The sequence below is a fragment of the Emydura macquarii genome, unplaced genomic scaffold, assembly GCF_026122565.2.
Source record: "Emydura macquarii macquarii isolate MOO-44397 ecotype Brisbane River unplaced genomic scaffold, CSIRO-AGI_Emac_v2 contig_1424, whole genome shotgun sequence".
NCBI classification, from domain to species: domain Eukaryota; kingdom Metazoa; phylum Chordata; order Testudines; family Chelidae; genus Emydura; species Emydura macquarii.
This window is the reverse complement of record NW_027131561.1, coordinates 2,432,071-2,443,622: the sequence shown is the minus strand read 5'-3', so window position 1 is coordinate 2,443,622 and position 11,552 is coordinate 2,432,071.

Here is an 11,552-nt window from a genome sequence, read left to right as displayed (position 1 = left end):
GCTTTTTGTTGGTGAAGAGCTCAAATCATTTCCAGGTCAAAGACAACCAATTTGATACATATTTTTTCCCCATTTTTTACAAATTGAAGCAAGAGTAATGCCTTTTAGGACAGTGGCAGGTAAGCTGTTTCAAAATTCCCTTCTGATTGTCGCCCTGTTAATTCCATTTAAACAGTGTTAAGGTGGTCATCCCATGTGTTATTTGTCTTTTCCCTCTAACAAAAAGATATGACACATAACACTCACTGACTTCCTTTGCCTCCAGTGTGATCTTTTTTACAGCACAACATACAGTGATTCTCCATGAGTGCTTTATTGTGGTTATTTTACTTGTACTTTATTATATATATTACATGTATGCTTAAGTCCCATGAGGCTAGTAATTTTATTATTGTTGTCAATATCTCTCCATCCTGGCAAAACTAGAAATAAGTGTCAGGCAGAATTGCTATGGATGAATTTAATGACTGAAGTTAGATGTTAATATATGTCTACCCCAGGCCCTTTTGGACAGTTATTACAAGGAGATGGTTTTCTGTGGGTTGGCTAGTTCTATATATACAGAATAATACAGTCACGTGAAAGCTGTAAAAATGGTAGAGGAAGCCATTTCAATCTCAAATAAAAACACGATGTGTGAGTAATCAGAGATGCACAAAAGCAAAACATCTGCAAGTTAAGTTCAAGTTCCTGCTTTGCATATATCATTGACTTCCCTACGTGCAATGGGATATCTGCTATCGTGACCATCTACATAAAAAGCGATAAGCTATTAAGTCTTTTCTATAAGTATCTGACTTGGTGTGTTCTGACGTAAATGAAACAGTGTCAACATAATGTGACACTGATACCACGCATTTAATTCTACAAGCAGGAAGTGTATGCTCTGTTTATGTTACAAGTATAACAGAGTCAGTGTATATTGTGACCTATTCACAATGCAGGTGAAAGTAGTAGTGTAGCAGTATCCCTGCAAATGGGTTAGAGTGCCTGGGTTTAAAACCAGTTAGGAGGGCCCTGTCTACAATACAAGCTTTTAACCCTGTTTTAACTGGGCCAGGTGGTGAGCATGCTGTATCCTGGGCCCCTGACTTGGTTGTTAATATGGTGTAGTTGGGGCCCTAGCATCAATGAAAGATGTTCAGACCTGTGATTCCATTGTTTCTGATAACCAAGCGCACATGGCTATATGGGCTACCTATGTGAAGTATTGTTTGAGATCACAGTTTATGGACTCCTGTTTATTTAGAAGGGAAGATATTTGAGGATTACTATCTCTAAGTATGCAGTCCTGGAGTTCTGGAGAGGTAGGGGAAGGGGGGAGAGAGAAGTGGGTGCTCTCAGTGACATGGATCTAATGACTGCTCATTTAAGAGAATGCCTGAGCTGTTTTATATGAGAAGTTGTTATTTCCATGCTCCAACTAAATTACAAAACTTGATCAAAAGGACTATAAACTCTTTGGATGTGGGGAGGCAGTTATTGGGGAGCTATCTGTGGGGAATAGATTTGCAGAGGCAGACTTGGGAAGCACTTAGGAAATTAGGCCACCAGTGTCTGATATTGGGGAGCTAGAAGACAGAGGCACGCAGCATGAGTGGATACTTCTGAAAATGCAGGCTGAAGTGTCTTCCCTAAGGAAGAATCACAATGAGTTCAGGTCTGCACTGAAAATGTTTGCCAGTATAGTAATGTCAGTTAGGGGCATGATTTTTTAAAATGACAATTCTATTCTGGCAAACCCTTTTTCTAGTGTAGACTAGGCCTGTAATGGTTGCAGATCTGAGAGTAGAACCCAGGCCCTATAAATCTGTCAGATGTCCTGTTCCTGGAAAATGTTGCCTTCAGGTTTTTTTGGTGTGTGTGTTTTTTTGTTTTTGTTTTTGTGAGGTAATCAGAGTCACGCTTACACATTGCAGTAATAGCCTACTTTAGAATTTTCTTTGCACTTTTAAATGGAATAATGCAAGCTCTACTCCAGTTATCCCCGTTACAATACGCGCACTCATAAAAAGGAAAGAAGAAGGTAACAGGAAAATCATGGAATTTTCAGTGCCCAAAATGTAAGTGTAAATGTAAAGTTCTGTATCGTGCTATTTTCAAATGTTGTCATTCAGTGGTGACTACTGTGGTCCTGTTGCTCTCTTGCAACTCTGTATTTTTGCCCTCTCTTCCCTATTTCAGTTCTGGAGCCCTTGCCACTTTGTGTTTTCAGCATTTCTAAATCAACAGTGCTGGCTGGCTGAAGAGAAATATTCAGAGCATTTAGTAATCTGACTTCCTATGTTAAGAACCCTCTTGAGTGCCCAGTGCTCTGCTGGATGTGTAAACACAAGGCCCATGAAATACATCTTGTTACCAACACCAAGCCTTCCCCTTCCAAATTCCTGTTTTCTATGAAAGCCAAAAATATATCAACAGACCTAGTGTGGTACCCATCTGGTGAACTTGCAAACTGAATGAAGGAATTAAATCTGGTTTGTATTAGATGCAGTAGGATGAAGAGCTGCTGAATGGTTTAATGCACTAGGTGTGCTAAATATGACAGTTGGCTCTAGCAGTTTGTGTCAAACTACATTTTTGTTGTGACTAAGAGCTCCTAATTTCCATTTGTTATGTACAATTTTAGACAATTCAGCATTAAATGTTTGGCAGCTGTTGAGAGGGACAATCTTGTTGGGTTTCTAGAACACATCACAGGAGTGGGATTCCTTCAGAAGATGAGGAATAGCAATTAATCAGGATTCACTGTATCAAGTTTACTTGGACATGTCTTTGAATATTTTGTAAGTAGGATTTCCTGCTTGTCTGTTTATTATGTCATAATGGTATCAAGAATGCACACTAAATGCCCGGATCTGACCTTCCTCAGCTACGTCTTCCTTTTCATTGTATCAATAAAGTGCTGCAGACAATGGACATTGAGGGATTATTAGGCTTCTTGGGTGGTGAAATTCACTCATCCAAAGACATCTAAAAGTCCCCCAAAACGCATGCTATAAGTCAGCCTTTTTATGGCAACAGTGTTCGCATTTGGCTCTTGAAAATATCTTGAGGAGAAAGCTCCATTACTTTAAAATGTTAATAGATCACATTTGGAATGGTATTTTATGACAGCTTGGATGATAAAATCCATTTTTCAGCTAGCTCACTGACAGCCTGGAGTTTTTGTGTGCTTTTAAAGTTCTACTAGGAAACAGAAAATGTTTTGATTCCTAATTTAGAATTTTTTCCTCTTGAGGGTTCAAAGGTTTGAGTCTCCAAAATATGTTCAGAATCATGTTGGGTTTTTTGGAGCAGGTCACATGCTGCAAAAATTGTCACTCTGTAATCAGGATCTTTGTCATAGGTAATGAATTAGTATGTCTTTTAAATCAGAAAACTGATTAGTGTGGTGGGTTAGACTATTCAAATTCAGTAAGAATCAAGATGAAAATTCAAACTCCAAACTCGAGCAAAACCTTTTTGGAGGTTCAGTAGTGTTTGATTAGCTATTATTTTTACCCTGTGGTTTTATAATGCTGGCTGGAACCTAAAATACCAGAATATTGGTAGGGAGGTTTTTCTTAAAGTATTTTTGTCTCCAACAGAAGCAGAAAGTATCAGATAGCTTCAGAGTAAGCTTATCCAAACAAAAAATACAGAGAACGCATTTATTACTACAATTTATTATTTCAACAGACTTAATCTTATTACTTATGATATTCAACTAGTAATAACAAAATTGTGATGTATAATACAGTAAATGCTCTGTATTGACAGCTTTTTTCAGATGTAATTTTCCATCTTTTTAACAGCCTATTGCAACATTAGTCATCTTGGGTGCATTTGAATTCACGTCTATTCAATCTATTCACGTCTATTTTGTAAGACAGATCCAGCTCTGTTGCAATCACAGCCAGGTGTTTCAACCTTTCTTGTGACATTGCTGAGTCTTGATTTTGTTGATTTTGTTCATTGTGTGGAATGAGATCAACTTTAGTCAAATTCACAGGAAGGGTCATGGCCATCTTAAGTAACTCATACTTCTGAAACTACTTGTCCCTCAGTTCTTTGATCACTTGTTGCATTGTCAGAGATGATCTTGCACGTAAGAATTCAGTGTGTGTAAGTAGGTACTGTGGAAAATCAGTACAAATTCCAGAAGCATGAGCTAGGGTAGTTAACTATGTATATTGACAAAGGGAATCCAGTGCAGATATAGCCAAGATGATATCATGATTGTTTGTAAATCTCTGGGAGTTCATTGTCTTATCAAGCAATCTTCTCAAATATGATTGTGATAAAACCGCACATCATCATTTATGCACATCTGCTTGCCTTCTTACTGATTCAGGCATTACAAAGTGGAAATGTATTTGACCTGCTACTGTGGATGCCTGCTTCTATTATCCTGCTGCTTCTTCCTGTATATTAACCTTTCATGCTATATCAGTAACCACCATCCAAATCTGAGCAAACCAGCCAGGTGATCGCAGTTCCACCGGAACACTTTTCATGTGTGACAGTGCTCTATGAAGCATTATGTCCTCCTTCTGTAGGCTACAGCTACCAGAGAGTGGTTGTGTTTCTCGCAAGATGGTTAATATGATCATGATCAGCGCGATGATGTTGATAAAATCTTTGCTAGCAACCCTCTGTGTCTAACCCAGTACTTGAATCAGCCAGCATGTCATCACACACACCCAGTATCTCCAGTGTCTTGAGGAGGCAATCACAAATATATCCAAAGAAACACAACCCGTGTCTCACTCATGGCAGGAATCTCCTTTTTGAGTTCTCCATGAAGTTCCTGGACCCTCATGACCATTTGAAGAGGTGCTAAAAAAGGAGTGAACCATCTCCATAAATCTACACATTTTTTTGATCTGACAGATCCCTTGTGCTAGGTAAACAACCACCAGACTCAACCTGTGTGCCATGCAGTGAATGTCAGAGCGTGGATTCTGCCTGCCTTCTCTTATGGAAGTTTGGATTCAATTCATTTTGGCAGACAGGATGTTGGCATCCAAGTAACATTGTGCTATGCACTCTTTGATCGACAGCCTTTATTAATTTAATCCAGCATAGTTTTTGCTGTGGAAAGTGCCTCAGACATCTGTGGCAAAGCACTGAAACCTTTCCTTGACTTTGTCTGTATAAACATCTATGCGTAGCACACACAGAGAGAAAGCTGCTTGATGTGAGAGATCCTCAGATGCATTGGCCATCAGAGCAAACTGGCCTGCCTGCAAGACTTCTTTTATGACTGTGATGCTGCAAACCAGGTGCCAGCTCTTGCCAAATCTTTAGGTCTCACTAAGCACTGACTAATTCATTGCTGGAAACCAGTCTGTTTCACGTGTGTGTTAGCATGGTTAAGATGGGTATTGAATTTATAACAATAACTTTATAAAATGCTTGTAAATTGCTGCATGCATTAGTCTCACTTATAATTTATCACATGCTATAAGGTAATTGAGTTTTTGCTTTATAACTGCAAAAAAATGTATGCTGTGAAGAAGGCCTGTCAAAACTAAATGGACCACAGTGGGACGTCACACTACAAGGACTCTGTCAATTGCCCCTTCACAGCCATGAAGAGGCTACCTGCAAAAGAGCTTAACTTATCAGCTTGAATTCTGGAAGAAAGAAATAAAAATAGCTGACAAGAATTTTTCATCTTTCTTTTGCTGTTTGGACTCTGACAGGGCCGGAGCTATGAAACAGAAGCAGAGATCTCCAGGGTCAACCTGGTTTAACCCTAACAGATACTCAGAGCTGACAGATTATTACAACTCTGCCACCTTTTAAAACCATAAACTGTAACTCATTTGTGTATATACATTTGTTTCCTTTAACCTTGTAATATCTCATTTCTTTTTCCTAGTTAATAAACCTTTAGTTATTTTATTACAGGATTGGCTGTTGTCTTTGGTGAGAGATCACAAGGTACAAATTGACCTGGGGTAAGTGACTGGTCTCTTGGGACTGGAAGCAACCTGAATCTTTTGTGATCTTTAGTCCATAGCAACCAGCTATCACTAAATCCAGCTGGGTGGCAAGATAGACTGGAATGCCCAAGGGGACTGTCGGTGTCTCCATGATAATAGTTCTTTAGGAATTCACACTTGTTACTTGGTTGGTGAAATCTAATTATAGAACATACCACTAGTTCGGGGTCTCTGCCTTGCTTCTTGACAGCCTGCCGTGAGGCTGGCACGCAGTCTTGAGCCACTCCAGACAGCTTGACAATGACATCACTGACACAAGATGCGGCCATCTCTAGTATTTAATTTGACTGTTTTTGAAGTATAATTGTTCCTGTCTGCATGCCACTCCATTTTGTGGCCTGTTCCATTCTGTTGTTGAAGTAAATCAAGGATCACAAGAAAGTTTCTCCTTCTGAGTAATTTTTCACTCTTATAAAGCCCTAATAGTGCCATTTCTTCGTGAGCATGAGTAAGGGTGCAATCAGCAATGTGCTGGAAGAACAAACAATTTTGTTTCAGTTGTGCTTTCCTTCCTGAATCAATACGGTCAATGACATCGTTACTGCTTTTCTGTGAGGGATAGGCAGTCCATTGCTGAAAAGTAACTTTGAGCAGGAGAAAGAGCATGCCTTTGTATATGTTCGTGTGCCTTTTCCTATCTATCAAATCCAGTTGTAGTGAATAACTCAGTGCCATTCTTACCAGAAGCCTTATTTATTGTGGGCTGAGTGAAGTGTTGATGACCAAAACAAAGACAGCACCAGCCTGGACCGAATAGAAAATGAAAGGTAATTCTTTGTACGTCACTGGATTGAAACAATGATTCACTTTACTGATCATTTTGAAGTATTGATTGAAATAGTTTCTTGTCTTACCAGCAGAGACATCACCCAATAAGAGAGTTGAGGCTTGTGAAATGGTTGACAGAATTGCAGAAATAGATGTCGCTGGAATGTTTCACATTCTCTTAAACACTTCTCAGGCTGTCTAGTAGTTGGTAGATCATCCTCACACTTTTTTCTTCCCAGGAAATTGGATATCATCTGGGACATGATTTTGAGTTGTAGTCTAGTACTGATATGTAACTTTGTAGTAAATAGTTAATACTTGGAGTCCAAATCTTCCTGGCTACTTGGAAGCCATAGTGCTGTTGAAAAGTTTGGTGACCAATTCACTCTGCTGGGAGAGCAACCCAAACACTTTGAGTGGAAAATCTTGGTTAATATGTTTATTAATGTAACTTTCACTTCCCTGTTCCACTTTGTCACTTGTCTTTCCTAACTGCAGTCAGTCTGTCTACACAACTTCTTAGGGATGGAACTGTCCTTTGTCTTGTAATGCTGCAGGTTAGGTACCGCTTAACTTCCTCCTGCCAGAGGTCAGAAGTTTGATTTCAAGTATGGTGCAGAGCAACTATCTGAGCATACTTGAATACTGTACAAGATAAAAGAAAAAAATCTTAAGTAAAACAAAGTGTATTAGTAAATCTAATAAATCCAAGGTAAATGGAATATCATATCCAGTATAAAGGGTAGGCAACAGCCAAGCTACGTAAGTTAAATCTAATAGTAATAGTCCTTGTAAATTGTGATTACAGTCTCTCTCACGCATGGACTTTGCCTTTATCCCAACTTCCCAGTGCCTAGGGCCATAGCTGTCGGTGAGACTCTATTCCAGTTCCCTACGCTAAAGGTCTGTCATTTATATTCTCAGTTCCTTTGAAATCTAGGCATGAACACTATTACCTGGTGACTGCTAATCCAGCATAGATGATATGATGGGGAGGGTATCTTGGCTTCAAAGTCCATTGTATGTCCCAATTCTAATTAGTAATGAAGAGGACTCTGCTTTCATGAGCAAAGAGTTCTTCATCTCCTGTTTAAGATATGTCACTTGATAATGACATCTAGATTCTGTAATGTAGCTCTATCTTCCTAATGAAGGATTGGGGGAGGTGATGGCAGGGGATGGCAGAGAAGGTTCCAGTCTATGGGGTTGCTGCCTTCCCAGAAGGGATAGGGGTAAGAGAGGGCCTCGGCTCATACCCTTAGAGTATTTCCAGCAGGTAATCACTGTAAATTCACATTAGTCAATGGACACTTAAAGCAGCTATGAAATCTTTACTGCTGGGCCATTCATCCAGTTCAAAGCCAGGCAGTCCTAGTTTTGTGGAGCAGCGTTGCTGTCCTGTAGGACCGGATGTGGCTTTGTCTGGTGAAAATGAGCAGGAGACTGGATACAGGAAGACACCAACAGGGACCAGGATGGGGGCAGTGACGCAAAATCCATTTGGAGTGACGCAGGTGGGCCCAGGCCACCTTAGTCATAAGGGAGAGAGTTAACAGCAATCAGAATTAAGTCATCTTGCACTGAACTAAGTGGCCACTATAACAGGCACTGTGCAAGAAACTGATTGTGCCACTGTATAGTTGTAGCCGCCCAGCAGTGAGTTAGTTCAGTGTCAGAAGATTTAATTACAATTATTACTACAGTGAAACCAGGAAACAGGAGTCCCGGCCTTTCCCCTCCAGAGGCCCCTACACCAAGAGCTCAGCCCTCAAGGGAACTTCCTTCCTGTCCTCTCCCAGCAATCCCTGCTTCCTCCACCTCTCTCCTTACCCCTCCCTACTGTTCCAAGGCTTTCTTGGGGGAAAGGATTTTAGGGTCTTCTCCTCTCTGCCCCAGGTCCAGCAGTGCTCCCTGCCTTCTCCCTGCTCCCCCCCAGGGTTTCCGAGATGTTGCCACTGCAGCCTAGAGTGAGCAGGAGTTCACAGACAGACAACCCTGCCCCTAAGGAGGTGGTCCAGGATCGTCCTCCTCCCCTGTCACAGCTCCCTGCCAGGCTGGGCAAAAACAGCTTACTCCTACCCTATCTACGTCCTTACTCCTCCCTGCTATCCCAAGGCTTTCTATCAGTCCCCAGTGCCGAGAGGAGCTGCTGTGGGTTCTGGCAAAAGGGCCTAGCAGACCTCCTCCAAGCAGGTGTGCTCTCTGCTAGCTCTCCTGCTCCTTACCCCTTCCTGTTGGCTCAAGATTTCCTCTTCGTCCCTGGTTGTGGGTCCTGGATCTAAGTGCCAGCTGCGTCTTCAGCTAAGTGAAATTACATACGTGATACTGCACATCTGGGCCTGATTTCTGCGGATGCAACTGCACCTATGGACCACAGCTAGAGCTGCCAGTGTTTTCCAATTATCAACATTTGACATACAAGTTAATAGCTCATTGTGAAGACCAGAGGAAGGTCACACGTCCGATGTATTGTTTCAGGTTGTCTGCAGAACATCACTGCACCACCAGTTTACAGGAGATTGACATTGCTAAGGTTTTCTTTGCAACCGTAAGGGCTAGTCACTTAGGCCACATCTACACTACCACTTATGCCTGCAAAAAAAAAAAAAAAACCCCACATCCCTGAGCAACATGAGTTTTGCCGGCATAAGTGATAGTGTGCACAACGCTATGTCAGCGGGACAGTTTCTCCCACTGACATAGCTACCACCTTCGTTGAGGTGGTTTTATTATGTCAATGGGAGAGCTCTCTCCCATCAGCATAGAGCAGTGACACAAGCACTCTTACAGTGGTGCAACTTCATTGGTACAGCTGTGCCACTGTAAGCTCCCTAGTGTAGACATGGCCTTAAGTAAAAAACTTACAACACATCACCCCTCACCGCCCCCAAAAAATCTTAAATTCTTCAACTCAAGCTAGCACCCTCCATGAGAAAAGTGCCAGGAGTAATGTGATTGGTCCAATTTGATCTTCCCCCTGTGCGAGGTAACCTCATGCATACGGTGTGTGTGAGGTCATGCTGTGCGGAGGAGGCCATTTTGTAAAATGGCATCATCTGCAAACTTGGGATTGGTGTGACCCCATCTGCTGATGAAGTGACCCCACTTGGTCGCGACCCACAGTTTGGGAACTACTGGCTTAGGCAAAATCACAGCTGAAATTTTCCAACTGTAGTAATTAACTCATAGACATTTGTGAAATTCAGTTTGAATCGTTTTGGATTTAACAGAGTGCTAGTAATTATAGTGAAATAGGAGAACAGTTAGAGCTTAAAATAACATTGGATTAGCTCAGTCTTAATTTCTATGCTGCAACCCAGGCAAAACGTCATGTTTGCTCTGAGAGGCTTCCAACAAGTCACACCAGAACAATCACAAATTTGCACGCTAGTCACATGCTTACCTTAGTGCTCTGGCTCATGAGGAGAACATATGATGACTTCTGCTTATTTAGGGCTGTAGATTAAACAGAGTACTTCTTGTTATACCGTCAGTGCACCTGGAAAACAATTGATCACCACCTTCTTTGTACCACCGTTAATGTATTTGAAGACTGTTAGCGGGTCCCCACCTTAGTCTCCTTTTCGGTCAGTTTTTCTAAACTTTTTTTTAAATCAGTTTTGTTGCTCTCCTCTGGACTCTGCCCAAAATTGGACACTGTACTCCAGCTGAGGCCTCACTAGTGCCAAATAGAGTAGAATAGTTACCTCCTGCATCTTAGATATGACTCTCCTGTTAATAGACCCCAGAATGATAGTTCCCTTTTTTACAAATGCATTGCATTGTTGGCTCATATTCAATTTGTGATCCAATATAACCCCTAGACCCTTTTCGGAAGTGCTACTGCCTAGCCAGTTATTCCCCATTTTGCATTTGTTTTCCTTTCTGAGTGTAGTACTTTGCACTTGTTCTTACGGAATTTAATATTGTTGATTTCAGATCAGTTTTCCAATTTATCAAGGTCATTTTTGTATTATAATCCTGTCCTCCAAACTGCTTGCAACCCCTCCTAAATTGGTATCATCCATAAATTTTATAAGCATACTTTCCACTCAATTATCCAAGCCATTAATGAAAATATTGAATGGTACCAGGTCCAGAATAGATTCCTGTGAAACCCCACTAGATATGTTGTAACACGATTTGACTCATTGCCTTGGCGGCTCTTGCTGGCTATCTGGGGAATCAGCTCTTAGCCAGGCAGATACTCCTCTCTGTGGTGTCTCACCATCTGTACTGTCTCCACTGGACCCTCCTTCTCATGACTTGGCCCTCCGGCTGAGTCACAATCCATGTCCTCCCCTTCCAGGGCATTCTGTAGTTCATGCTCACCACTTCCCTTCGTGGCCACTGCAGTCCTGCCACCAGTCCTATGGTGATCAGGGGTGGGGGAGGGACCAGGGTGCATCCACTATTCCAGGTCCCAGCCCAGAGACAGACCCTACATATGTGGTAGCCTTCTGGTGCTTCTCCCCCACAATTCCTCTGTGCATTTCCCTGCACCACTTCCCTACAGCCCCAGTACCTTCTTTGCCCTTGCTTCAGGGTGGGTTCTGTTCTGTGCTGTTCACTGACAGTCCCTCCTCTTCAAGCTCTTAGAAAGCCCTGCTCTGCTCTGCAGCTCACTTTTATACCAGCCTCCTGGTCCCTGATTGGCTGCCACACAGCCCCTTCTTATTGGCTACCTTTCATGCAGCCTCTCCAAGGGCCCTCTTAACCCTTTCCTGGCCAGTGAGGGGCAGGTGCCCCATCACATATGTCCTCCGCGTTTGACAGCGAACCATTGGTAAC